This window comes from Saccopteryx bilineata, chromosome 3 (assembly GCF_036850765.1).
Source record: "Saccopteryx bilineata isolate mSacBil1 chromosome 3, mSacBil1_pri_phased_curated, whole genome shotgun sequence".
Taxonomy (NCBI): Eukaryota; Metazoa; Chordata; class Mammalia; order Chiroptera; family Emballonuridae; genus Saccopteryx; species Saccopteryx bilineata.
This window is the reverse complement of record NC_089492.1, coordinates 144,811,734-144,838,578: the sequence shown is the minus strand read 5'-3', so window position 1 is coordinate 144,838,578 and position 26,845 is coordinate 144,811,734. Positions and strand designations below refer to the sequence as shown.

Sequence of the window (26,845 nt, the reverse complement as noted above, 5' to 3'; positions counted from 1 at the left end):
ATATGGCCCTTAAATCTTCTGTACCACCCTATTGTCAATGCTCTGGGTTTCTGCCAGTTATATTTCATTTTGATGTATCAGTTTGACTGGTGCCAGATGAAATTTTTGGCACTCTTTTTGATGATCTTGGGTTTTGTGAGGGGTCTGAGGGCAGCCATGATGCCAAGTAGAAGATGGCTACCACCATGATATGACTTCAATATTTTGAAATTTATTGAGACTTGTTTTGCAGCTTAATGTGGTATATCCTGGAAAATGTTCCATGTGTATTGGAAAATAATTTCTTTTTTAAAAAATTTTTTTATTTTTATTTTTATTTTTGTATTTTTCTGAAGTTGGAAACGGGGAGGCAGTCAGACAGACTCTCACATGTGCCTGACCGGGATCCACCCAGCATGCCCACCAGGGGGCGATGCTCTGCCCATCTGGGGCGTCGCTCTGTTGCAACCAGAGCCATTCTAGCGCCTGAGGCAGAGGCCACAGAGCCATCCTCAGCGCCCGGGCCAACTTTGCTCCAATGGAGCCTTGGCTGCGGGAGGGGAAGAGAGAGACAGAGAGAAAGGAGAGAGGGAGGGGTGGAGAAGCAGATGGGTGCTTCTCCTGTGTGCCTTGGCCGGCTTCGAACCCAGGACTTCTGCACACCAGGCCAACGCTCTACCACTGAGCCAACCGGCCAGGGCTGGAAAAGAATTTATATTCTGCTGCTTTGGTGTGAAATTTTAAAAAAATATTAATTAAATTCATCTGGTCTAATTTGTCAATTAAGGTCTCTGTTTCCTTGTTGATTTTCTATCTGGATAATCTGTTCTCCTACTATGACTGTGTTATTGTTGCTTTCTTCCTCTATGTCAATATTTCCTTTATATATTTAGGTGCACAAATATTTACAAGGATTATAGTCTCTTGTTTGATTGATTGAGCCCTTTATTATTATGTAATGTCTTTCTTTGTCTCTTGTAACCATTTTTTTGTGACAGAGACAGAGAGAGAGAGAGAGAGAGAGAGAGAGAGAGAGAGATAGGGACAGACAACCAGGAAGGGAGAGAGATGAGAAGCATCAATTCTTCATTGCAGCACCTTATTTGTTCATTGTCTGCTTTTTCCAGACAATGGGGTGGGGTGGGGTAGGGCTATAGCAGAGCGAGTGACCCCTTGCTCAAGCCAGCATCCTTTGGCTCAAGCCAGAGACCTTAGGCTTCAAGCCAGTGTCCTTTGAGCTCAAGCCAGTGACCATGGGGTCATGTCTATGATCCCACACTCAAGCCAGCGACCCGGCGCTCAAGCTGGTGAGCCCACGCTCAAGCTAGATGAGCCTGTACTCAAGACGGTGACCTCTGGGTTTTGAACCTGGGTCCTCTGTGTCCCAGTCTGACGCCTTATCCACTGCGCCACCATCTGGTCAGGCAGCCTTTGTTTTTTTCTTTCTTTTTTTTTTTTTTTTTTTTTTACAGGGGCAAAGAGAGAGTCAGAGAGAGGTATAGACAGGGACAGACAGACAGGAACGGAGAGAGATGAGAAGCATCAATCATCAGTTTTTCGTTGCGACACCTTAGTTGTTCATTGATTGCTTTCTCATATGTGCCTTGACCGTGGGCCTTCAGCAGACTGAGTAACCCCTTGCTCGAGCCAGTGACCTTGGGTCCAAGCTGGTGAGCTTTTGCTCAAACCAGATGAGCCCACACTCAAGCTGGCGACCTCAGGGTCTCAAACCTGGGTCCTCTGCATCCCAGTCTGATGCTCTATCCACTGCACCACTGCCTGGTCAGGCCAGTCATTATTTCTTCAAACAGGTTTTATAAGCCCTTGCTCGCTCTCTTCTCCTTTCAATACCCCTGTGATGTCACTCTTGTTATGCTTGATGTTGTCCCAGACTTCCTTTAAACCAGTGGTATTTGACCTTTTTACACTTGGAACCAGTGAAAATAGAATTATTTCAGGGACCACTAAGGTAGAAATCACCCTGAGCATAAGCGAATTTTATTAAGATAATTGGGTTTGTAATTTTATTTTTATTAAGTGAGAGGTGGGGAGGCAGAGAGACAGACTTCTGCATGCACCCCAACTGGGATCCACCTGGCAATCCCCGTACCCAGCAATGCTCTGCCCATCTGTTGCCGCTGTTCCATTGCTCGGCAACTCAGTTATTTTAGTGCTTGAGGTGAGGCCATGGTGCCATCCTCAGTGCTCAGGGAAAACTTGCTCAAATCATTCAAGCCATGGCTGCAGTAGAGGAAGAGATAGAGAGAGAGAGAAGGATGAGGGTGAGGGTGAGGGTGAAAAAGCAAATAATCACTTCTGTGTACCATGCTGGAAACTGAACCCGGAACTTCCACATGCCAAGCCAACGCTCTACTGCTGAGCCAACTGGCCAGGGGCGGGTCTGTGACCCTTATACAACATCAGGGTGGTTAACTCTTTTACAGACTGGCATGAAATTTCTGGCAAACTGGCCTGTGGACTTGTGTTTGAAAAACACTGCCTTTGCCTGACCGGGCGGTGGTGCAGTGGATAGAGCGTAGGACTGGGATGCAGAGGACCCAGGTTCGAGACCCCGAGGTCACCAGCTTGAGCGCGGGCTCATCTGGTTTGAGCAAAGCTCACCAGCTTGAACCCAAGCTCACCAGCTTGTCTCGAGCAAGGGGTCACTCGGTCTGCTGAAGTCCTGCGGTCAAGGCACATATGAGAAAGCAATCAATGAACAACTAAGGTGTTGCAATGAAAAACTAATGATTGATGCTTCTCATCTCTCTCTGTTCCTGTCTGTCTGTCCCTATCTATCCCTCTCTCTCTGACTGTCTGTCTCTGTAAAAAACAAACAAACAAAAAAACCCATTGCCTTAAACTATTCTCATTTTTCAAAAGTATGTTTCCTTTTGCAGTTCTGATGGGATATTTTTTCTATCCTATCTTAGAAATCACTGATTTGATCCTTGGTTTCATCTAATTTGCTGTTTATTTCACCTAATGTATTTTTCATTTCAGTTGTTGTATTCTTTATTTCTGACTTGTTCTTGGTTTTTATCTCTTTCTGTTAGTTCTCACTGAGTTCATCTCTTCTTCCCCTAAGCTCATTGAGCATACAGTGTTTTGAACCATGTATCTGGTAAGTTGCTTGCCTCTGGTTTTCTTTTTTCTGAAGTTTTGTCCTGTTCTTTCATTTGAGACATGTTTCTAAAACATGTTTATTTAGTGCTTTATATCCATTGTAATCCTTGTGAAAACTTTGAGAAACAATAAGAACTGACATTTTAATCTCCATTTTATTTTTTTATTTTATTTATTTATTCATTTTAGAGAGAAGAGAGAGGAGAGAGAGAAGGGGGAGGAGCTGGAAGCATCAACTCCCATATGTGCCTTGACCAGGTAAGCCCAGGGTTTCAAACCGGCAACCTCAGCATTTCCAGGTCAACGCTTTATCCACTGTGCCACCACAGGTCAGGCTTAATCTCCATTTTTTTTTTTTTTTAAAGTTTTCAAACTTTTTATTTTTTTATTTACTCATTTTTTTAGAGAGGAGAGAGAGGGCGAGAGACAGAGAGAAAGAGAGGAGAGAGAGACAGAGAGAGAGGAGGGGGGAGGAGCTGGAAGCATCAACTCCCATACATGCCTTGACCAGGCAAGCCCAGGGTTTCGAACCGGCAACCTCAGCATTTCCAGTTCGACGCTTTATCCACTGCGCCACCACAGGTCAGGCTTAATCTCCATTTTAAAGATGAGGAAATCATGACCATGATCCCTATGTTGCTGAGACCAAGGTTACCCAGCTCAGGATCCTGGCAGACAACAGAGGACACACTTTAACTGGGTAATTTCAGCAGATTTAAAAAAAAAAAAAAGGAGCAAGGTGTGGGGAAACCACAAGGAGCAGTGTGATGCTGTGCAGAGCTACCTGGGCTTATGGGGGAGAGAGGAAGGTACAGTTGCCATAACTTAGGGAGAGAGACCCACAGTAGGAGGATATGGCAGCTTGCAGAGACCTAGGAGATCAGATGAATTAACACTCAACTTGTCTGTCTTGCTGAGAGGTCCTCACTGGCTTCAATGTAGCTAGAGAGCCTATTGAGATCATAGGTCACCCTTCTAGGGCACAGAGCAAGTTAGACAAGAGTAATAGGTGGCTCTGGGATGGGTTAAGCAACTAAAAATATCCAGCACAGATGTGACCCATGGTTAAATCTCGGACTTCCTGTCTTCTGTTTCTTCCCATGCTCTTAAGAACACTGTGGCTTAGAAGATTCCTCCAGAGACCACCGCTAGTCCCACAACATTTCTCAGCATTAAATTTTAGGCTAGTTTCCTAAAAACTTTATTGTGCGTATCAGCCTCTGCATTAGAACAAACTAAGAATCTATGGGACCTGCAAATCAGACTGAGTCAAGGCAGCTGGCATTTAGGCCCAGTCAGAATGGCAGGGCTGGCAGGTTGAGAAAGCTCACTCTGAAGTCAATATTGGCTCTTGGCCATCACATGTTGGCAGAGTTGTTCTAGAGTCTTTAACCTACACTGGGTATTAGCCACAAGGCTGGCAAAGTTTCAAGAAGAAAAGTATCTAGTATCTTTTGCAACGGGCAATTAAGGTATCTTGAAAGAAAGGCTCTGTCTGTAACAATATAATTTGCACTTTGGCTACTCTGGCTTTATTTTTCTGTAATGCCCCTGGCATGAAACTTCAGGTTTAATGGTAAGAAATCATCTCAAGCTGTTGGAGTGTTCTATCTTGGATGAGTTCTTTACTCACCTTTATTTTTGGTTTTATGGGGGAGAAAGTCATAAAAAAAGTTTAGTAACAGTTAAACCCAGGAGCTAATGAGAAATGCAAAACCCAATGTTCTCATGGAACACTAACTCATCCAGAGGTCATAGAGAAAGAATTGTCAGTTCCTATCATAGCAGAATTGTTTCCAGTGTAATGAAATTATGGTCACATGCAGCTTTATGGTCTGAGTGGTCATGCTCCTAAAAGAAGCATAATTGCTTGCGTCTACAATGACTTTGGTACAAGTTTAATAAAACCAAATGACTTCCCCACCCCTCACCTAAATAAATCTCTATGCACTGTGCATTTTCCTCCAGGACTGAGGAAGGTTTTCCCTAGTTTCATTCTTTTTCATTTTTATAATTTTATTTAGAAAATTAAATTTAATGGGGTAACATTAACTAATAAGAGTACATAAACCTGACCAGGTGGTGGCACAGTGAATAGAGCGTCGGACTGGGATGCGGAAGGACCCAAGTTCGAGACCCCGAGGTCGTCAGCTTGAGCGCGGGCTCATCTGGCTTGAGCAAAAAGCTCACCAGCTTGGACCCAAGGTTGCTGGCTCCAGCGAGGGGTTACTCGGTCTGCTGAAAGCCCATGGTCAAGGCACATATGAGAAAGCAATCAATGAACAACTAAGAAGTCGCAATGCACAACGAAAAACTAATGATTGATGCTTCTCATCTCTCTCCGTTCCTGTCTGTCTGTCCCTGTCTATCTCTGCCTCTGTAAAAAAAAAAAAAAAAAGAGTACATAAGATTCAGGTAAACATTTCTATAGCATTTGAACTGTTGATTATGTTGTGTACCCATCACCCAATGTAAAATCATTTTCCATCACCGTATATTTGTCCATTTTTACTCCCTTTCCCCTCACCCCCTTCCTCCCAACCCCTTCCTCCTGGTAACCACTTCACTTTTATCTATATTCATGAGTCTCATTTTTATATCCCATCTGTGTGTGAAATCTGATTTACTTTCATTTAGTATAATGTTCTCAAGCTGCATCCATGTTGTCGTAATGGCAATATGTCATCATTTCTTAAGGCTGAGTAGTAGTCCATTGTACAGTGTATCCGTAAAGTCATGGTGCACTTTTGAATAGTCATAGGAAAGCAACAAACGATAGAAATGTGAAATCTGCACCAAATAAAAGGAAAACTCTCCCAGTTTCATATCTATTCAGTACAGTTCGATGTGGGCTCTATTTGTTGCCGCAATTTGTACCCCGTAAAACAGAGATTTTTCTTTAACACCTTATGAACTGTAGTCTTGCTTAGGTGTAATTGTCGAGCACACGATCGCACAGATTTTTTAGGGCTCTTTAGGTAGCTATCCCGTATAGCCTCTACAGACTCGTCACTGGTTGATGGCCTACCAGAACAGGGTTTCTCCACCAAACTGCCAGTTTCCTTTAACTGCTTGTCCCACCAAGTAATATTATTCCTATGTGGTGGCGCTTCGTTATAAACGTGCCAATATTCATGTTGCACTTTGGTCACGGATTCAAATTTAGCGAGCCACAGAACACACTGAACTTTCCTCTGTACCGTCCACATCTCGACTGGCATGGCCGTGGGCTGCTCCGCTGTATACACAGTGTTACTCATCATCTGCACATGCGCACATGCTGCCACATCATCCTACAGAAACTGGGAGGGTTTTCCTTTTATTTGGTGCAGATTTCACATTTCTATCGTCTTTTGTTTCTTTCCTGTGACCTTTGTTTCTTTCCTGTGACCGGTTGAAAGTGCACCATGACTTTACGGACACACTGTATATGTGGACCACATCTTCTTTATACAGTCTGCTATTGAGGGACACTTTGGTTGTTTCCATGTCTTGGCCACTGTGAATAATGCTGCAATGAACATGGGGTGCATGTCTTTGCATACCAATGTTTTCGAGTTTTTTGGGTAGAAGCATTACTGGGTCATATGGTAATTCTATTTTTTTTTTTTTTTTTTTTGTATTTTTCTGAAGCTGGAAACGGGGAGAGACAGTCAGACAGACTCCCGCATGTGCCCGACCAGGATCCATCCGGCACGCCCACCAGGGGGCAATGCTCTGCCCCTCCGGGGCGTCTCTCTGCTGCGACCAGAGCCACTCTAGCGCCTGAGGCAGAGGCCAAGGAGCCATCCCCAGCGCCCGGGCCATCTTTGCTCCAATGGAGCCTTGGCTGCGGGAGGGGAAGAGAGAGACAGAGAGGAAGGAGGGGGGAAGGGGTGGAGAAGCAAATGGGCGCCTCTCCTATGTGCCCTGGCTGGGAATCGAACCCGGGTCCCCTGCATGCCAGGCCGACGCTCTACCGCTGAGCCAACCGGCCAGGGCCGGTAATTCTTCTTAATTTTTTGAGGAGCCACCATACCTTCTTCCATAATGGCTCTTTATATTTCCACCAGCACTGAATTAGAGTTCCTTTCTCTCCACAGCTTCTCCAACACTTGTTATTACCTATCTTCTTAATAATAGCCAATCTAATGGGCTGAGGTGGTATCTCATTGTAGCCTTGATCTGCATTTCCCTAATAGCTAGTGAAAATGAGCATCTTTTCATATATTTGAAGGCCATCTGTATGTCTGCTCGGGAGAAGTGTCTGTTCAAGTCCTCTCCTCATTTTTTAATTTGATTGTTTACTTATTTGTTGCTGAGCTTTGTGAGGTCTTCATATATTTTGTATATTAACCCCTTATCAGAGCTGTTGTTTGTAAGTATCATCTCCTATTTGGTTGGCTGCCTTTTTGTTTTGTTATCAGTTTCTTTTGCTGTTCAGAAGCTTTTTAATTTGATATAACCCATTCATTTATTTTTGCTTTTATTTCCCTTCCTTTGGGTTCAGATTCGTAAAATGTTCTCTACTGTCCAAGGTCCATAAGTTTAGTACCTATGTTTTTTTCTATGCAATTTATTGTTTCAGATCTTATATTTAGGTCTTTGATCCATTTTGAATTAATTTTTGTTCAGGCGGACAAAGTGTAGTCGAGTTGCATTCTTTTGCATGTGGCTTTCCAATTTTCCCAGCACCATTTATTGAAGAGGCTTTCTTTTCTCCATCATGTGTTTTTGGTTCCTTTGTTAAAGGTTATTTGTCCATATATATGTGATTTTATTTCTGGGTCCTCAATTATGTTCCATTGGTCTATATGTCTATTTTTCTGCCAATACCATGCTGTTTTGATTATTGTGGCTCTGTAGTATAATTTGAAGTCAGGTAGTGTGTTCTTAAGCAGTCTCTCTAGTACAGTTGGAATTGACTGAAGAGATGCAGAGCCAAACCAATGTGTTCTCATGGCAATAACTTTGGCACAGTTACCTCTTTGCTGTTTCTGCCTTGGGACTTTAGTACTTGCTGATCTCTCTGTTTGGACTGTTCTTATCCCAGATTTTTGCACAGGGTGAATATATGCCCAGAAGTGGAATTGCTGTATCAAATGATAATTCCATGTCTTAATATTTTAAGGAACTGCCATTCTGTTTTATCCAGTGGCTGCACAATTTCCTATTCTCCAGCCTGTCTAATCTGCCTTTACTTATATATTTTGCGAGGTGTTGGTTTTCACTTTTACTTGACTATACACTCCATGAGGGCAGAGATTTTCTTCTCAGGTGCCTAGGACCTTACTTGGCATATGGTAGTTGGTGATCATTAAGTATTTGTTAAATCAATGCAACTAGTTTGGGCCTCTGACCTCATTTGCATTGTCTTACACTCTTTCAAGGCCCAGCAAATGCTGACAGAGTCTTTGTTAGCCCACTTTGACACACCTCTTGCAATCATTCCTCCTTTCTGCTCTGTGTTCATCCATAGACTTGCCCCATCTCTCCCTCTGAATTCCAAGTTCCTTAATATTAGGGAGTTTGTTTATTGTGGGCCTTTTGCCATTTTTTTTGGCCCCAGAGATATATGCTCAATACACACTTAGCAGAGGGATGTTCTAAATATTCAGACTAAGTAGTGATAGTGTAAGGGTTAGGCTTGAGTACTCCAGAGCTCTCTAAACCCCCCACCCCAAATCTCTGGCTGCATGGCTTTGGCCCATGCTTCATTCTTTGAGTTTGGTCCTCCTGTATCAGATGAGGGGTTTGATTAAATGACCTCTCAGATTCCTCTTAGATGTTAGGTGTACTGACGGGCCATCTCTTTTGCAGGAAAAATACGGTCCTCATCTTTGAGAGTCCACATCTGATATGGACAAAATAAACATGTAAAAAAGGTTGAGAACTCAAAGAAAACCTATGTCTATAAGTTTTTAAAAATTGATTTTAGAGAGAGGAAGGGAGAGAGAGAGAAAGAAACATCAATTTGTGTGCCTTTTTATGGATTTTATGTTTTATTTATACATTGATTGGTTGATTCTTGTATGTGTCTTGACTGGGGATCAAACCCGCAACCTTGGTGTATCAGCATGACACTCTAACCAACTGAGCTATCTAGCCAGGGTTAAGGCAGTTCTTTTTTTTTAATCTTTTTATTTATTTATTTATTTATTTTTTACAGAGACAGAGAGAGAGTCAGAGAGAGGGATAGATAGGGACAGACAGGAACGGAGAGAGATGAGAAGCATCAATCATTAGTTTTTCGTTGCGACACCTTAGTTGTTCATTGATTGCTTTCTCATATGTGCCTTGACCGTGGGGCTACAGCAGACTGAGTAACCCCTTGCTCAAGCCAGCGACCTTGGGTCCAAGCTGGTGAGCTTTGCTCAAACCAGATGAGCCCACGGTTAAGCTGGTGAGCTCGAGGTCTCAAACCTGGGTCCTCTGTATCCCAGTTTGATGCTCTATCCACTGTGCCACCACCTGGTTAGGCTAGAGCAGTTCTTGCTTACGTAGACAAGTGTACCTAGCTCATTGCTGGAGCTTCAGAGTGTGAAGCACTTAGAAACTCAAGGAGAATGCATACACTTCCTATTTATTTATTTATTTATTTATTTATTTATTTATTACAGAGTCAGAGAGAGGGACAGACAGGGACAGACAGGAACAGAGAGAGATGAGAAGCATCTATTCTTTTTTTTAAATTTTTTTAATTCATTTTAGAGAGGAGAGAGAGAGACAGACAGACAGACAGAAAGGAGGAGCAGGAAGCATCAACTCCCCTATATACCTTGACCAGGCAAGCCCAGGATTTGAACCAGCGACCTCAGTGTTTCCAGGTCGGCACTTTATCCACTGCACCACAGGTCAGGCAAGAAGCATCTATTCTTCATTGCGGCACCTTAGTTGTTCATTGACTGCTTTCTCATATGTGCCTTGATGGAGGTGTGGGTGGGTGTGGGGCTACAGCAGAGCGAGTGACCCCTTGCTCAAGCCAGCGACCTCGGGCTCAAGCCAGCGACCCCACACTGAAGCTGCTGAGCCAGCGCTTAAGTTGGCAACCTCAAGGTTTCAAATCTGGGTCCCCTGCATTCCAGTCCAATGCTCTATCCACTGTGCCACCACTTGGTCAGGCATGCTTCCTATTCTTGTTGAGATAAAAAAATCTTATGCTCATATACTTTCACTTGGTTACTTTATTTTTTTTTATTTTTATTTTTTTTCATTTTTCTGAAGCTGGAAACAGGGAGAGACAGTCAGACAGACTCCCGCATGCGCCCGACCGGGATCCACCCGGCACGCCCACCAGGGGCGACGCTCTGCCCACCAGGGGGCAGATGCTCTGCCCATCCTGGGCGTCGCCATGTTGCGACCAGAGCCACTCTAGCGCCTGAGGCAGAGGCCACAGAGCCATCCCCAGCGCCCGGGACATCTTTGCTCCAATGGAGCCTTGGCTGCGGGAGGGGAAGAGAGAGACAGAGAGGAAAGCGCGGCGGAGGGGTGGAGAAGCAAATGGGCGCTTCTCCTGTGTGCCCTGGCCGGGAATCGAACCCGGGTCCTCCGCACGCTAGGCCGACGCTCTACCGCTGAGCCAACCGGCCAGGGCTAACTTGGTTACTTTAAACTGTTTCTTTTTCTTCCCCATCTCTAGTGAAATAACATTTGCAAATAAAAAGTGGACTTTGAGTCCCCCCGCTCCCGCCTTTTCTCAGCTATTTGTGTATAAATATAATGTGAGTAAAGTCTCTCAAGGACTGTAATCCTGCCCACCCAACTCCTCTTCCCTCTTACTTCTTAAGAAAGACTTAATGAGTTCACACCCAAGAGTGGAGTGTTTCCATGACACTTAAAGTCTTCCGTGTATTTTTAAAAACCTTTTCAAATGCATGAACAGTTGTAGACAAAAATAGGGCTCTGTAATAATTCTGACTGAATGTAACCTCAAGGGTGATCTGATCACAGATTCCTAACTGGGTAGGTCATGGTGGGTAGTCATACCCCAGGACTGAAAAAGGCTTATCCTGGTCTTAAGCAAGCCCTGTCAATTTTTCTTGTGCATCTAAGTAACACACCTTTTGAAAACCAGAATAATTATCTTTTTTTAAACCCCTTGGAGGCACAGCGACCCTCAAGGGAGCACATAATCTTGTTAACTATCCTATAATTTATTGATTTTAGAGAGAGGAGAGAGAGAGAGAACGGGGGTGGCAAGGAGCAGGAAGCCTCAGTTCATAGTTGCTTCTTGTATGTGCCTTGACCGAGCAAGCCCAGGGTTTCAAACTGGTAACCTCAGCATTCCAGGTCAATACTTTATCCACTGTGCCACAGGTCAGACTAACTGTCCCATACTTTTTTTTTTTTTCCAGAGACACAGAGAGAGTCAGAGAGAGGGATAGATAGGGACAGACAGACAGGAACAGAGAGAGATGAGAAGCATCAATCATTAGTTTTTCGTCATGACACCTTAGTTGTTCATTGATTGCTTTCTCATATGTGCCTTGACCGTGGACCTTCAGCAGATCGAGCAACCCCTTGCTCGAGCCAGTGACCTTGGGTCCAAGCTGGTGAGCCTGTGCAAACCAGATGAGCCCACGCTCAAGCTGGTGACCTCTGGGTCTTGAACCTGGGTCCTCGGCATCCTAGTCCGGTGCTCTATCCACTGCGCCACTGCCTGGTCAGGCTCCCATACTTTAATCATAGAGATTTCCCTGGCTTGCTTTCTCCTACTTTCAAGTAATCTTCCTTACTTTTCTCTTTAATTCCAAATATGTAAAAGGAACTACAAAATTGACATTCTCCAGAGCATTTGAGACTTTGCTTTCTCATGTTGTCATTCTGCTCAAATAAACTCATAAAAATTCTCTATAGATTTGCATGTTCTTACATCGACAAAATGCACTAACACTATTTACAGATTAGTAAGACAAATCACTCATAATCTAACAAACCTAAACAACTCTTTATTTTTACCAATTGCCTTCCAGTTTTACCCATATGAATACATAGTTTACATTGTGGTGGGCAGACTAGAATACAACCTGCATTCTACATTTTTCTCTTTACATCTATAGAAAAATACACATTTCCCCAAATGTGTTCTTCTTCTTTTTTTTTTAACAGAGAGAGAGAGTCAGAGAGAGGAATAGACAGGGACAGACAGACAGGAATAGAGAGAGATGAGAAGCATCAATCATTAGTCTTTCGTGGCGACACCTTAGTTGTTTATTGATTGCCCTCTCATATGTGCCCTGACTGCGGGCCTTCAGTAGACCGAGTAACCCCTTGCTCAAGCCAGCGACCTTGGGTCCAAGCTGGTGAGCTTTTGCTCAAACCAGACGAGCCCACGCTCAAGCTGGTGACCCCGGGGTCTCGAACCTGGATCCTTCCACATCCCAGTCCGACACTCTATCTACTGCACCACCACCTGGTCAGGCTAAATTATTCTTCTTAAGTATCACAATTTGGTGAATCCAGATCAAATCTATTACTGATTGATTGGCCAGTGAGTGGTACTGGACTGTATAAGATACAGAAAAAAGTTGCTCCTACTCTCAAGGAGTTTTCAGTCTCATGGAGAGATAAGACATAGATACACAAAACAGCCTTAGACAGCCAGTAATCACATGGAAAGATGTGTGGTGCAAATAACAACAAACAATAACAAAATGGCAAGCAGGCATTCTAGGTAGTAGAGAGTTTATCAAAGGTTGGGGAACCAAAGTAGGCTGCCTCTCCCTGAAAATGAGAGTTGATTTAGCTGTGATGAGCAGCTGTGAAGAGGCAGAGGGAAGGGAGGGGAGAGATGGTTCAGACAGGGAAAAATGGAGGAAGGTGCTGAATGAGCAAGACATACTGTTAGTTTGGGGGCCCCCAAAGCAATTAGCCCCACAGATACAGAAGGTGAATTTGTTGGGGAATGGTTTGTTGGGGAATGGTTTGTTGGGGAGTGGTAGGGCCAAATATAGGAAGGTGGTGAGAATAAGGAAGAGATTTGGAGTTTCCTGAAAGCTGGACAGAAGTACAAAGTTGCCCTGGCTGGCTAGCTCAGTTGGTGATAGCATCCTCCCAAGGCCCAGAGGTTGCATGTTTGATCCTCGGTCAAGGCACATATAGGAACAGATCAATGTTTCTGCTTCTCTCTCTCTCTCTCCCTCTTTTTCCATCTCCCTTCCTCTCTTACTAAAAATTAAAAAGAAGAAGTACAAAGTTGATGTTACTGGGATTCAAGGAGGAGAATATGGTGAAATCAAGGCAGTTTCAGTGGTCTGGTAGGTGTTGTTTTGTCTTTGAGATAAAGAGGATCTATCCAACTACGTGTGGCCAGTAGGTCGAGAGAGATTTAAGATGCTGAAGAACAGGAGGTCAAATGGCACATCGAAACTCACAATAAACACATGGGTGAGGTCCAGACCTGGTCCCTCTGGTCCACTGCTCTGTTCCTGCCTAAAGCAGTGCCTGGTACAGAGGGAGTCCACATGAGTGTTTGTTGAATGAAAGCTAGACTGTCTCATTTTGCAAATTTTCTGTACAAATTTCAACACACATCTTTTTATTTCCTCTCCAGGCCTCAGTGTCACCTCCCTACGATAGAGTTATTTTTTCAATTGCAACATATGGTCATTTAGGGCCAGGTTAAGCCAGGAGGTCATGTGAGTCGCAAGAACTAATAATCCTGAATCTCACTGAAGCCTATAAGGATTAACAATTGGATGGATGACTTGAGATCCCAGTTAGTCATCTGTCAGCTGCTTCTCACCTCCCATCTCTCATTGCCTGTGTTTGACCCTTTCTGAGGTGGTAAGGGGATAGTGTCTGGAATCATCAATTATTACTGCTGGAAGCAGCTTACACAACAGCACATGTGCCCTTTTCATTAGACAAATGAACTGAGTCAGACCTAAAGGGAGTGGGGCTGATTCAAACCACATGGCTTCTTGGTATCAGCTCAGAGTCCATCCTCCTTCATGCAAGAATTTAACAAATATTTCTGAGTGTGTGCTAAGGGTCAGGCAGTATTTCTGTGCTGGAGATACAGCGATGAGCAAACCGACAAAACTGCTGAGGTGGGGAGACCAACAGTCCACAACATAAGGGTGAAAGGTGCCCAAGAAAAAGCGAGAGGAGGAGGTGGGGGCTTGCAGTTGGAGAGAAAGAGGGTGGTCAAGGAAGGCCTCAGTGAGAACATGACATTAGAGCAAAGTGCTGAACAGAAGTGGGAGGGATCATGGGGCTTCTGGGTGCCAAGTGGTACAAGGACCTAGTGACAGGAGTGGGCCTGGCATGTTCTAGAAACAGTGATGTGAGAGAAGAGGAAGAGGAAATAGGACCCAAGGGATAAAGGGGCCGCTGAAGGCTCTCAGAGTGTGTTGTGAAGCCTTTTGCTTTGATTATTCCCATTTGCTGCCTGTAGTCTAATTCAGGACCCTGCCTTTTTCTTTTGATTCTCAAGGGCGCTGGGGCTTCTGTGGGCAGAGGGGAGAATGTGCCAGTCAACAGGGCTCTCCAAAGCACATAGCAGTGGTGTGGGCAGCTGCCTGGACCACCAGTGCTAGGCCTACCCCTGCACCCCTGCTTCAGAGGTCTTTCAGACTGACAGGGCCCCTGAAGCCTCCCATTTTAGGATAAAGAGAAAGCACAGATGCAAAGCCAAGCCAAATCAATTGCATATGTAGGTTCTGCAAAATATCATAAAAGACAAATCATAGCTGAAGCCGGTGCAAAGGGCAGGGTTGGAGTTCAGCAGCATTGCTGCTTGGCTAGGTGAAGCACAGAACCAGATATATTTATGTAGAAGAGCCTGGTGAACAGTGGTGCCCTAATGGCAATCCATTTTATTAATTCAGGCTTGCAATTATTAGTGTCTCATGTTTCCTGCCAGTGCTCCATGCTCACATTAATGAGGCCTCTGCTCTGACTGGTTTGCCAGAGACCAGTGTGAATGCCAGGCCCTGGGTGGGCAGCTGAGGCAATGTAGTTTTAGAATAAACTCCTGCCTTCCAAGGCCCCCACTCTCCGGCAGAAGCTGTTACACATCTTGGGGCAGAACCAAGTGGGCAGATCGATTTCCTGGGCATCTCAACCTCTCCTGGTGACCAGGCCCCTCTCCTCTGTGGATGGTCTGAGAAGGGTCTGGGTAGAGCCAGAATCCAGGGCCAGACCACTGTCAAGAGTTGGATCACCCAACCAGACGGTGGGATCCAACTGGGTGGATAGAGCATCAGACTGGGATGTGGAGGACCCAGGTTCAAGACCCCGAGGTCACCAGCTTGAGTGCTGACTCATCTGGTTTGAGCAAGGCTCACCAGCTTGAGCCCAAAGTTGCTGGTTCGAGCAAGGGGTCATTCGGTCTGCTGTAGCTCCCCAGTCAAGGCACATATGAGAAATCAATCAATGAACAACTAAGGAGCTGCAATGAAGAATTGATGTTTCTCATATCTCCCTTCCTGACTGTCTGTCCCTATCTGTCCCTCTCTCTGACTCCCTCTGTCTCTGCCACAAAATAAATAACTAAATAAAGAGTTGGATCAAGTTGGACTTGAACTCTACTTCTGGCAGTCAACTTTGTCTATGTGCCTCTCTCTCTCCCCTAAGAAAGTCCAGCTCAGAAGTTAAAGTCAATTCAATTCCACAATCACTTATTTTTTTTATGGCTGTCAGATACTTTATCTATTGTAAGGAATACTAAGATTGAAAGGCATGAACCTTCCTTTCAGGAATACTGAATCTACTATATGTGTGTAGTGGGGAGGTGAGGAGGAACATATGTGTATATATGCTTGTATGTGTATGTAACTCACACATGCTTATGGGAGGCAGCCTGAGATGTTAATAGGAAGAATCTTGAACTAGAGTGAGATGGCCTCGTACCAAGTCCCTGTGGGCCTTTGGGTCTGTCACTTGTCTTCTTGGAGTCTTGGCTTCCATTGCTGTTCAACAGCGATAGTGAAGCTGTTTCAATCTGCATTAGTGGGGCCTGACCAGGTGATGGCGCAGTGGATAGAGCGTCGGTCTGGGATGCAGAGGACCCAGGTTTGAGACCCCAAGGTCACCAGCTTGAGTGCGGGCTCATCTGGTTTGAGCAAAAGCTCACCAGCTTGGACCCAAGGTCGCTGGCTTGAGCAAGAGGTTACTTGGTCTGCTGAAGGCCTACGGTCAAGGCACATATGAGAAAGCAATCAATGAACAACTAAGGTGCCACAACAAAAAACTAATGATTGATGCTTCTCATCTCTCTCTGTTCCTGTCTGTCTATCCCTGTCTATCCCTCTCTCTGTCTCAGTAAAAAAAAAAAAAAAAAAAAAAAGAATACTTAGCGGAAGGGTCAGTGGGGGCAATGTCCATAAATGGTACTTTAAAGTACTCATCACTCATGAATGTCCACACTATGTATGTGAATACAGAAATGGACACTAGCCAAGAAAAACAGACTAAAATCCAAGAAGGAGCACCAATGGCAGCAGGAAGAGAAACCCTTGAAAAGGATGCAGGATGTCATTTCGAATGCACCTCCATGTATGATGTAGGACTGTGCACTGCCCAGACTGCTGAAGTCCCTGACCTCCCGAGTTCCCTTAGCTCTCCAAAAAAGCAAGAATGTCCCTCCCAGCTCTCAGGAGGCTTACTTCTCTCCAGGTCAGGGCCATCAATATTGTCAGCTATAGACATTGTTGAGCATGTACTGAGGGTGAGACATTGGGACCACAAGGAGAGCTAACATTTATGAAGTATCTGGTATCATAGACACAGCACCATGCAAACATATTACAGTCATTATTTTGCTTTACTGTTGACCAAAACTCTTCAAGATAGGTATAGTTATCTTCATTTTACAGAATAATAATAACATTTATTAAAAGCTTACAAAGGCCTGACCTGTGGTGGCGCAGTGGATAAAGCATCGACCTGGAAACACTGAGGTCGCCGGTTCAAAACCCTGGGCTTGCCTGGTCAAGGCACATATGGGAGTTGATGCTTCCTGCTCCTTCCTCCCCCTTCTCTCTCTCTCTCTCTCTCCTCTCTCAAAATTAATAATAATAATAATAAATTTTTTTAAAAGCTTACAAAGTATTTAACACATAATGATGCATTTAATCCTCACAATAGTCTTGTGAGGTTAGTATTATTATTATTTATTTGTTTTTGGAGGAAGAAACTGAAGCAATCTGAGGTTAAGTAATTTTCCCAAGATTACTGGTATATAGTTGTGGCCAACTGCCTGGTTTTGCTCTAATTAATTCCTTGCCTTTCCTAACCTCTGTCCTATATCACAGAGGACTACATTTCCCAGACTCCCTTGCTCAGCTTCCAGATTGATTCAACCAATGGGAAGCATCAGTGAGAGTTGGGGAGAGGAAGAGAGAAGCCAAAGTATTTCTCCTCTTCCTCCTTCTCTCTCTCTCTCTCTCTCTCTCTCTCTCTCTCTCTCTCTCTCTCTCCCTCCCTCCCTCCCCCTCCCTCCCTCCCTTTCCATCCTTCCCTTCCTGTGCTGTCTCTGGCAACAGCTATGTCTCCTGCATGGCTCCAGTATCTGCTCCATACCTTCCTTCCAGGTCCCAGCTCTCAGGTCCCATCAGACTGCCCCATGGGGTTCTAGATTCCCCCCACGTAACTCCTACTCTGGGCTTTAACAACCTTATCTTCCCCTTCCATTGCATCCCAGTATAATAGTTTCCTGCTTGTGCATTAGGCTTCTTAGTCCTTTTGTGTCCTGTCACTAGTTCCCTGCATTAAATCCCCTGTGCTTGAAAAAACGAGACCACTTTTTATTTTCCTGGTTAAACCTTACTGATATCCAGATAAAATGATTTAGAGCCCCTAGTCTTAATATTTTCAGATGAGAAAATACTCTCAGTTTTACTCTAAGTTGTAAAACTAATGAAGCACAAAATAGAGCTAAGAAAAATGGGGAAAATAAAGAAAAATGGGAAGATATCCTTTTAGATATCAAAACAGACCTTGAGGCTATAGTAATAAAAACAGTGTGATGCAGACACAGAATCAATAGTACACATCAGTAGAACAGAATACTGTCCAGAAACAGGCGTAGGAATAAAAATATTTCAAATGTTAAAGGTGGCATTTCAAATAAATAGGGAAATGCTATTAGAGGGATTAACTGACCCATCAATTTGGGAAAAGACCCTTAAGATAAATTCCAGATAAATTGAAAAGTTAAACTACACTGCTCACAAAAATTAGATGATCAGGGAATGTGCAGATACTCTAGTACTTGCAGCCTTTTGTATAATGCATTTTCATCAGTGAAATAAAAGTTGGTTTTGCATCTCATTCGCATAATTGAACAACTTTCTTTGACTTGTCTTTGCTTTTCTGATGTTCTTGTTTAATAAAAAAATCAAATGCTTCTTTTTTAATCACTTTATATTCATCTTGAAATATCCCCTAATTTTTGTGAGCAGTGATATGAAAGTATTAAAATTAAATGTATAACTTCTCCCCAAATCTTGGGATTAGGAAAGCTCTTTCCAAGCAAGACTGAAAACACAAAAACCACAAAAGGATAAAGCTGACAGGTTTACAATTGATGTAAAATTTGACATTTCAGTATGGAAAAGAACTCAAGGCTCTAACTAACTTCTTGCCTGACTGGCTTTGTTTGGGATCTCCACAGCGCTCTGAAAATGGGGAGGGAAGCTGGGACTCAGTTTGCTGAGGGCTTTCTTGTTCCTTGAGTGGAGAAATTGTATGTTTCTAGCCCTTCACTCCACGTGGGGAGATCCTGCCTGCTTCCTCATGGGCTGTTTTCATGGTCCTTAAGCTACAAAAATGAGATAAACTCAAGCCGTAGGTGTTTGGAAAGTGGGGATGAAGAGAGCAGGGATTCTGTATTCTTTTTAAGGAAATTTATCTACTTGACCTACTTATTTACTCTTGATTGCTTGGGAGAAAGCAAAGAGCAGAGAACAGGAGGTTCCAAATGACTGAGATGTCGGCATCCACAGCAGTGTGGGAAAGGAGACATCACCCAGAGCAGGACAGCCACGCAGAACACTTAGTTCTTTTTTTTTTCTTTGCAACAGAGACAGAGAGAGGGACAGATAGGGACAGACAGATAGGAAGGGAGAGAGATGAGAAGCATCAAGTCTTTGTTGCGACACCTTAGTTGTTCATTGACTGCTTTCTCATATGTGCCTTGACTGGGGGGCTACAGCAGCGACCTTGCGCTCAAGTTTGTGAGCCTGTGTTCAAATCAGTGACCTTGGAGTTTCGAACCTGGGTCATCTCAATCCAATGCTCTAGCCACTGCACCACTGCCTGGTTAGGCAGAACACTTAGTTTTTTGTTTTGTTTTGTTTTGTTTTTTACAGAGGCAGAGATAGACAGGGACAGACAGACAGGAACGGAGAGAGATGAGAAGCATCAATCATCAGTTTCTCGTTGCGCGTTGCGACTTCTTAGTTGTTTATTGATTGCTTTCTCACATGTGCCTTGACCATGGGCCTTCAGCAGAGTGAGTAACCCCCTGCTGGAGCCAGCGACCTTGGGTCCAAGCTGGTGAGCTCTTTGCTCAAGCCAGATGAGCCCGCGCTCAAGCTGGCGACCTCGGGGTCTCGAACTTGGGTCCTTAGCATCCCAGTCCGACGCTCTATCCACTGCGCCACCACCTGGTCAGGCAGAACACTTAGTTCTTAATCAGTATATATTCATGAGTGTGAGGCTTTTCCTCTTACAGAAAATTTTAACATAGACTGTCTTATATTCCTCGAAACTAAATTACTATTTCTATTTTTACTCTCTTTTTACATTAATTTTTTTCTGAGTTAGAGTTTTTCTCTTTTTTTTTTCTTCTTCATTTTTCCAAAGCTGGAAACGGGGAGGCAGTCAGACAGACTCCCGCATGCGCCCGACCCAGATCCACCCAGCACGCCCACCAGGGGGCGATGTTCTGCCCCTCTGGGGGGTCGCTTTGTTGCATCCAGAGCCATTCCAGCGCCTGAGGCAGAGGCCACAGAGCCATCCCCAGCGCCCGGGCCATCCCTGCTCCAATGGAGCCTCAGCTGCGGGAGGGGAAGAGAGAGACAGAGAGGAAGGAGAGGGTGAGGGGTGGAGAAGCAGATGGGCGCCTCTCCTGTGTGCCCCGGCTGGGAATCGAACCCTGGACTCCTACACGCCAGGCCGACGCTCTACCGCTGAGCCAACCGGCCAGGGCCTAGAGTTTTTCTTTATAGCATTTAGATACATACAGTGAAAAGTAAAATAAGATAAAATATTAGAGGTTTCTGGGCCAATTGCTAATTAGACATTTAGTCCCAACTCATAACACTGGACTTTTTGTCCAAATGTACTTTATCCTGAAAATTGTTACCCTTGTGGACTTATTTAATGAAGCCATTTAAATAAATAAGCCTGATTTTTGTGGGTAAAAAATTGAAAAAACAATATAGTGGATCTATCCAAGGAATATTTACAATGTTTTTGCAAAAAAATGAAAAAAGTCAAGTTTCAGGTCCTATATGTAATACGGTCTCACCTTTATAAAAAATAAAAGTCAAAAGAAACAGCATATATATGTGTGTATTAAAGGGACACCTGATAAGCAGTTCATAGTAGTTACCCACTAAGGAGTGGAAATCAAGGACCTAATTTTTATCTTGTGTATTTTTTTTAATTATTTTTATTTATTTATTCATTTTAGAGAAGAGAGACAGAGAGAGAGAGAGAGAGAGAGAGAGAGAGAAAGAGAAAGAGAAGGAGGGAGGAGCAGGAAGAATCAACTCCCATATGTGCCTTGACTGAGCATGCCCAGGGTTTTTGAACCAGCGACCTCAGCGTTCCAGGTCGATGCTTGATCCACTGCGCCACCACAGGTCAGGCCTCTTTTTTTTTTTTTTTTTTTTTTTTTTTAAATTTTATTTATTTATTTTTAGAGAGGAGAGAGACAGAGAGGAAGAGAGAGGAGAGACAGAGAGAGAGAAGGGGGAGGAGCTGGAAGCATCAACTCCCGTATGTGCCTTGACCAGGCAAGCCCAGGGTTTTGAACCGGCGACCTCAGCATTTCCAGGTCGACGCTTTATCCACTGTGCCACCACAGGTCAGGCCGGTCAGGCCTCTTGTGTATTTCTGTATGCCTTTTTCAAGCATATGCTACTATCTAATTTTTATTCCAATGAAAAAAATGTAAACAAAACTAGCAAGGCACAGAAAGTCCAAGGTTCCTCATGCCCCCATGCTCATCTAGATGGTCATGGAGAAGATGGGAGTTTAGTCTGCTGGTGGGAATGACCACTGAGCCACGGGGTAGGTGGAGAAGGATGAGGAGGACCTTCCAGGCAAGGGGAAAGAATAAAGGCCTGTGTCTTAAGGGGTGAGTGGAAAGCTGAGGAGGAAGCAGATGTGGAAGGGCAAGTGACTGAGGTTTGATCCTGAGGGGATGGGAAGTCATTGCTTTGAGGAGAATTGTCCAGATAGCAGTTTTCACAATGTGGTTCAAAGACTCCAGGGGTCCTGAAGACCCTTCCCTGGGGTTTGTGAGGTTAAAACTATTTTCATCATAAAACTAAGATATTTGCCTTCTTTACTCTTATGCTATCCTGAGTATGTCATGGAATTTTCCAGAGGCTATATGACTCTATGACATCATCACTCTGATGTTTGAACATGTAATGTTCCTTTTTGTTTGTTTTAGAGCTGTTGCCTTTATTTTCTTGTTTCACAAATAAGGCTGGCTGAGCTGGTTGCATTTTGGTGATTAGTCAAAGAGACCAACTCTCATATCCTCATCTGACTCCTCCTACTCTTTTTTGCTCCAACCTTGGTGGGGGCTGCAGCAGCAGCAGGAGCGGCAGTGCTGCAGCCACAGGGGCAGATGAATCACCAAGAAGGCCTTGACCTTTTCAGCAAGTAGGAAGGTGTCATCAGTCTCCACATACAAAGCCAGGACCCAATTGTACCCATTGATGATAGAATGGAGTACTGATGCAGCAGTTGGGTAACTAACCTGCAGACGTACATTGGCAACATTGCAGTCACCCTCCAGGAAGGGGGAATGCAGCGTTTCCTCTATAATGGCAAGCACTTCTGGGTTGTAAATACTGCCATGGTCAAAGACCTGCTGAATGATCAGCCAAAGGAAAAGGGGTAAAGTGTTCAGCATGTTCAGCAGTGGCCTTCGCTGGCTCCCACTCTGTTTCCAGTCTTAACCAGCTGCACATCACTCAGGATTTCAGTTGGTGCTCCTGGAGATATTAGAGGTAATGCCGAAAGCCTGGAAGAAGGAGGTCTTTTTAGCCCCCTGACCAGTGTTCTGGGCTGACATAGTGACTTCACACGGAGCAGTGGCACCAGCATAGGCAGCACCTGGCATCTAATTGGCCAGCAGCATATCCTTGCTCTCAGTGAGATCAATGTCATGCAGAGCCCACATTCCCCCAGACATAAGGCAACAGTTTTTTTAGAGCTGGGCTATTTCCAGATGCCCCCAATGACCTTGCACATCATGGTGTTCCTGCACAACAGCAAGCGACTCAGCCTTCCCGCAGAGGGATACATGGAACTGCTGCATCTGCTCGAAGCCCACATTGGCTGCTCTCACACTGAAGCATTTTGGATAATCATCCAGAAGTTAGATGATCTTAAGGAAGTAGTTGGACTTTCAGGTCACCCTGTTTCTCTGGGTGGTGCATCAGGGATTGCCACACGAGGTTTTAAAGATGATGTTACTCTCACAAGGATGCCTGGCTAGAGGAGGGCCTGTAATGGTTTTTCCAATGAATTAAATATTTTCAAAATTTCCCACACTTAATTTTTAATTCAGTAAATATTGGTAGATATAATATACATAAACAAAACTCTTTGGGGTTCTCAATTTTTAGAGTTGAAAGGGGTCCTGACCCCCAAAACTTGGAAGAGCTGCTCATCTAAAGAGAGTAGTAACAGTGGGGACGAAGAGGAAGGGGCTGAGGTAGGCAGCTGTGGAGATTTCCAAGCAAAGTGATTAAGGTAATGCCTGTTTTCTTCTTGCTACTTAGAGTAACATGCAAATGTAGAGAGATAAATTGAGGGAAGAAGCTGTTATTGAATGGTTTTACAAATTATTAGCCTCTGCAGAGGCAGAAATACTAAAATTAAGAAATGGCTTCTACCTGACCAGTGGTGGCGCAGTGGAAAGAGGACCCAGGTTCAGAATCCCAAGGTCACTGGCTTGAGTGTGGGCTTGTTATGAAGTACTGCACCCCAGATTTTGAAAGGCACTGTACCTTATTTCATTGAGTTTATGTAGACACCCAGTCTAGATGAATTTTGAAGAGTGTTATTAGAGGAGGAGATTTATTAAATATGCTGGCCACATATGGTTGACACAGGGCATCAGACCCAAATCGTGTAGTGCCAAAAGTAGCTCAGGGGCTGCTTATATACCCTTGATCACACACAGGCGGGGGAGAGCATGACGTCATGGTATAAGCTGGCAACATTTGTTTAGGGACTTGATGGCGAACCTTTTTATAAAAACTGCCCACTTTTGCAGTGCTAGTCAACCTGGTCCCTCCCGCCCACTAATGGGTATTCCAGCTTTCATGGTTGGCCAATCGCGGCGCCGTTTGATTGCTCCACTACCGCCCACCATGAAAGCTGGAACGCCCATTAGTGGGTGGGAGGGACCAGGTTAACCAGCACTGCAAAACTGGGCGGTTTTTATAAAAAGGTTTGCCATCACAGGTTTAGGGGATACACAGAAACATTAAGACTTTTAAGGTAGCACAATCAGAGATATTTACAAATCTTTCAGGGTTCATCTTCCCTCATTATCCTAGAGGAATTTTGCTCTCAAGATTCCAGGAAGGGGGGGGGCTGACCAGGCAGTGGCGCAGTGGATAAAGCGTCGGACTGGGATGCGGAAGGACCCAGGTTCAAGACCCCGAGGTCGCCAGCTTGAGCGTGGGCTTATCTGGTTTGAGCAAAGCTCACCAGCTTGGACCCAAGGCCACTGGCTCGAGCAAGGGGTTACTCAGTCTGCTGAAGGCCCGTGGTCAGGGCACATATGAGAAAGCAATCAATGAACAACTAAGGTATTGCAACGAAAAACTGATGATTGATGCTTCTCATCTCTCTCTGTTCCTGTCTGTCTGTCCCTATCTATCCCTCTCTCTGACTCTCTCTCTGTCCCTGTAAAAAAAAAAAAAAAAAAGTTTCCAGGAAGGGAGAAGAACTACAATCAATGCAAGGTGGTATGTAAATTCTGCCTCCTGTTGAAAGAGAAGAAGTTTCTAGGTTAACCTTTATTTTAGATTTAAAACTGAATGACCTATTGTTCTTGCAAGCCAGAAACTTCTACATTCTTCTCCCTCCCCTCCCTAAGGGAGGGATGGGATAGGAAAGCCTGATAGAAAAGCCTGACCTTTCCTCCCAGAATATCAATATCAATGTTCAGCTTTTTGGTACCTTACAACAGGCTCAGCCAACTTGAGCATGAGGTCGCTAGCTTGAGTGTGGGATCATGGATGTAGTCACTGGCTTGAAGCCCAAAGTCACTGGCTTGAGCCCAAGGTGACTGGCCTAAGCAAGGGGTCACTGGCTCGGTTGGAGCCCCCCCCCCCCCCGTCAAGGCACATATGAGAAGCAATCAATGAACAACTAAAGTGCTGCAACTATGAGTTGATGCTTCTCATCTCTCTCCCTTCTCTCTCTCAAAAAAAAGAAAAACAAAAATGGCTTCTGAGAGAAGTGTAAAACCAATTTGCAGTTTCAACAGTGATCTAGAGATAGAGCAAATGGTCTTCTGTTAAGACATCAAACAGGTAACTCAGTTGGTTAGAACGTTTTCCCAATATGCCAAGGCTGTAGGTTCGATCCCCAGTCAGGGCACATACAAGACTCAACCAATGAATGCAAAAATAAGTGGAACCACAAGTCAATATTTCTCTCACGTTCTCTTCTTTTCTCTCTCTCTAAAATCTAAAACAAAAAAACAAACAAACAAAAAAACCAGAAAAAGACCTCAGAAACATCAACGTAGTACCTCAGAGTAGCATCCAGGAAAGGATGTGTGTGATTCACAGATTCTCTCAAACAATAGGACCTCTAAGAAATTTAAGGCCATTGTTCCTTTGCTGTCTCAGCAGGAGGCCAAGGAGAAGGGCTTATGTCACAGAGATTTCTGAGTGTAGCTTTTGTCAAATGGGATAAACCTCAGTGAGAATCACACAAGACCCACTAAGGTTTTTTTTTTGTTTGTTTGTTTGTTTTTTTTTTTTTCATTTTTCTGAAGCTGGAAACAGGGAGAGACAGTCAGACAGACTCCCGCATGCGCCCGACCGGGATCCACCCGGCCCGCCCACCAGGGGCGGTGCTCTGCCCCCCAGGGGGCGATGCTCTGCCCATCCTGGGCGTCGCCATATTGCGACCAGAGCCACTCTAGCGCCTGAGGCAGAGGCCACAGAGCCATGCCCAGCGCCCGGGCCATCTCTGCTCCAATGGAGCCTTGGCTGCGGGAGGGGAAGAGAGAGACAGAGAGGAAAGCGCGGCGGAGGGGTGGAGAAGCAAATGGGCGCTTCTCCTGTGTGCCCTGGCCGGGAATCGAACCCGGGTCCTCCGCACGCTAGGCCGACGCTCTACCGCTGAGCCAACCGGCCAGGGCCCACTAAGTTTTTGAGAGACTAGTATCAGCCAAAACAGTGCCAGCTTGGACTCAAAGGGACAGAAACAGTACAAACTGAAAAAAGGCTATGGGACCTTCAAAATTCTACTGCTAGGGAAAAGGCGGGAACTACTCATCTACAAATACATGTGCTACCTTTCATGAAAAAGAAAGGCCTAGATGGAAAAACTTGGAACTATGGAGAATTATTTCTAGTCCTTGAAACCTAATTAAATAACATTTGCCTGGCTGGATTTTGGAATTGCTATGAACCTTTATAGGATTCCTTTACGAATCCCACTTTCTCCATTTTTGAAGAGTGATATCTACAGCATTTATCCTATGCCTGTTCCACTAGTATGTATATTCAGGAGTAGGCAGGTAACATGTCTAGTTTCACAGGTCCATGGATTGAGAGGAAGTACTTTCAAAGAACTAGACTAGGGGCTTGATCAACACCTGGTCCTGATTTAAATAGTGACATCATGAATATTGAACTAGTGCTGTAATGGGATGTAGCTTTTGAGACCTTGTGAGGGAGTGAATGTATTTTGCACATGAGAGGGGATGTGAATCACTGGGGCCAGAGGGAAAACTTTGGTCAGCAGCTTCCAAGATGGCTCCCAAAGATCCCTACCTTCTGGTTCTCATGCTTTGTGTAATCCCTCTTGTAGAGTGGACCCAGCAACTCGACTGTACTGAATAGTATATTGAAATGTCATTATGAGATTATAAATGTTTGGTTTTTTTATTGTGTTACAATATACACAACATAAAACTTACCATTTTAACAGCTTTTAGGCATACAGTTCATTGGCATTAAGTATGTCCACATTGTGAAATCATCAGTACCATTCATCTCCAGAACTTCCTTCATCTTCTCAAACTGAGACTCTGTACACATTAAGCACTAACTCCCTGTTCTCCTCTCTGGCAACCACTATTGGGAGGAAGTACTTTCAAGTACTAGGCTAGGGGCCTGTTTCACACCTAGTCCTGATTTAAATAATGACATCATGGATATTAAACTAGTACTGTAATGGGATGCAGCTTTTGAGGACCCTGTGAGGTTGCCAGTACCTGACAATCACTATTCTACTTTCTGCTCCCATGAGTTTAACTACTCTCAGTACCTCATACATGTAGAATCATATAGTATTTGTCCTTTTGTGACTATCT

At 44.4% G+C, this 26,845-nt stretch overlaps 1 long non-coding RNA gene and 1 pseudogene across 9 annotated transcripts in view; one reads left to right on the top strand and one right to left on the bottom strand.

The window, feature by feature from the left end:
• LOC136330577 (uncharacterized) overlaps positions 1-26,845 on the top strand; it is a 103,172-nt gene that overhangs the window by 42,478 nt on the left and 33,849 nt on the right. For 3 of the 9 annotated variants that reach the window (XR_010730324.1, XR_010730328.1, XR_010730329.1), the window contains exon 2: positions 3,295-3,363. The exons of 4 other annotated variants lie outside the window; for them this stretch is intronic. This is a non-coding gene — a long non-coding RNA (uncharacterized lncRNA). Of the gene's footprint in view, positions 1-3,035; positions 3,104-3,294; positions 3,364-20,756; positions 20,901-26,845 lie in introns of those variants that run through there. 2 more of the 9 variants (XR_010730325.1, XR_010730330.1) reach the window with 2 other exon arrangements.
• Positions 21,802-26,808, bottom strand: LOC136328642 (large ribosomal subunit protein uL10 pseudogene; annotated as a pseudogene).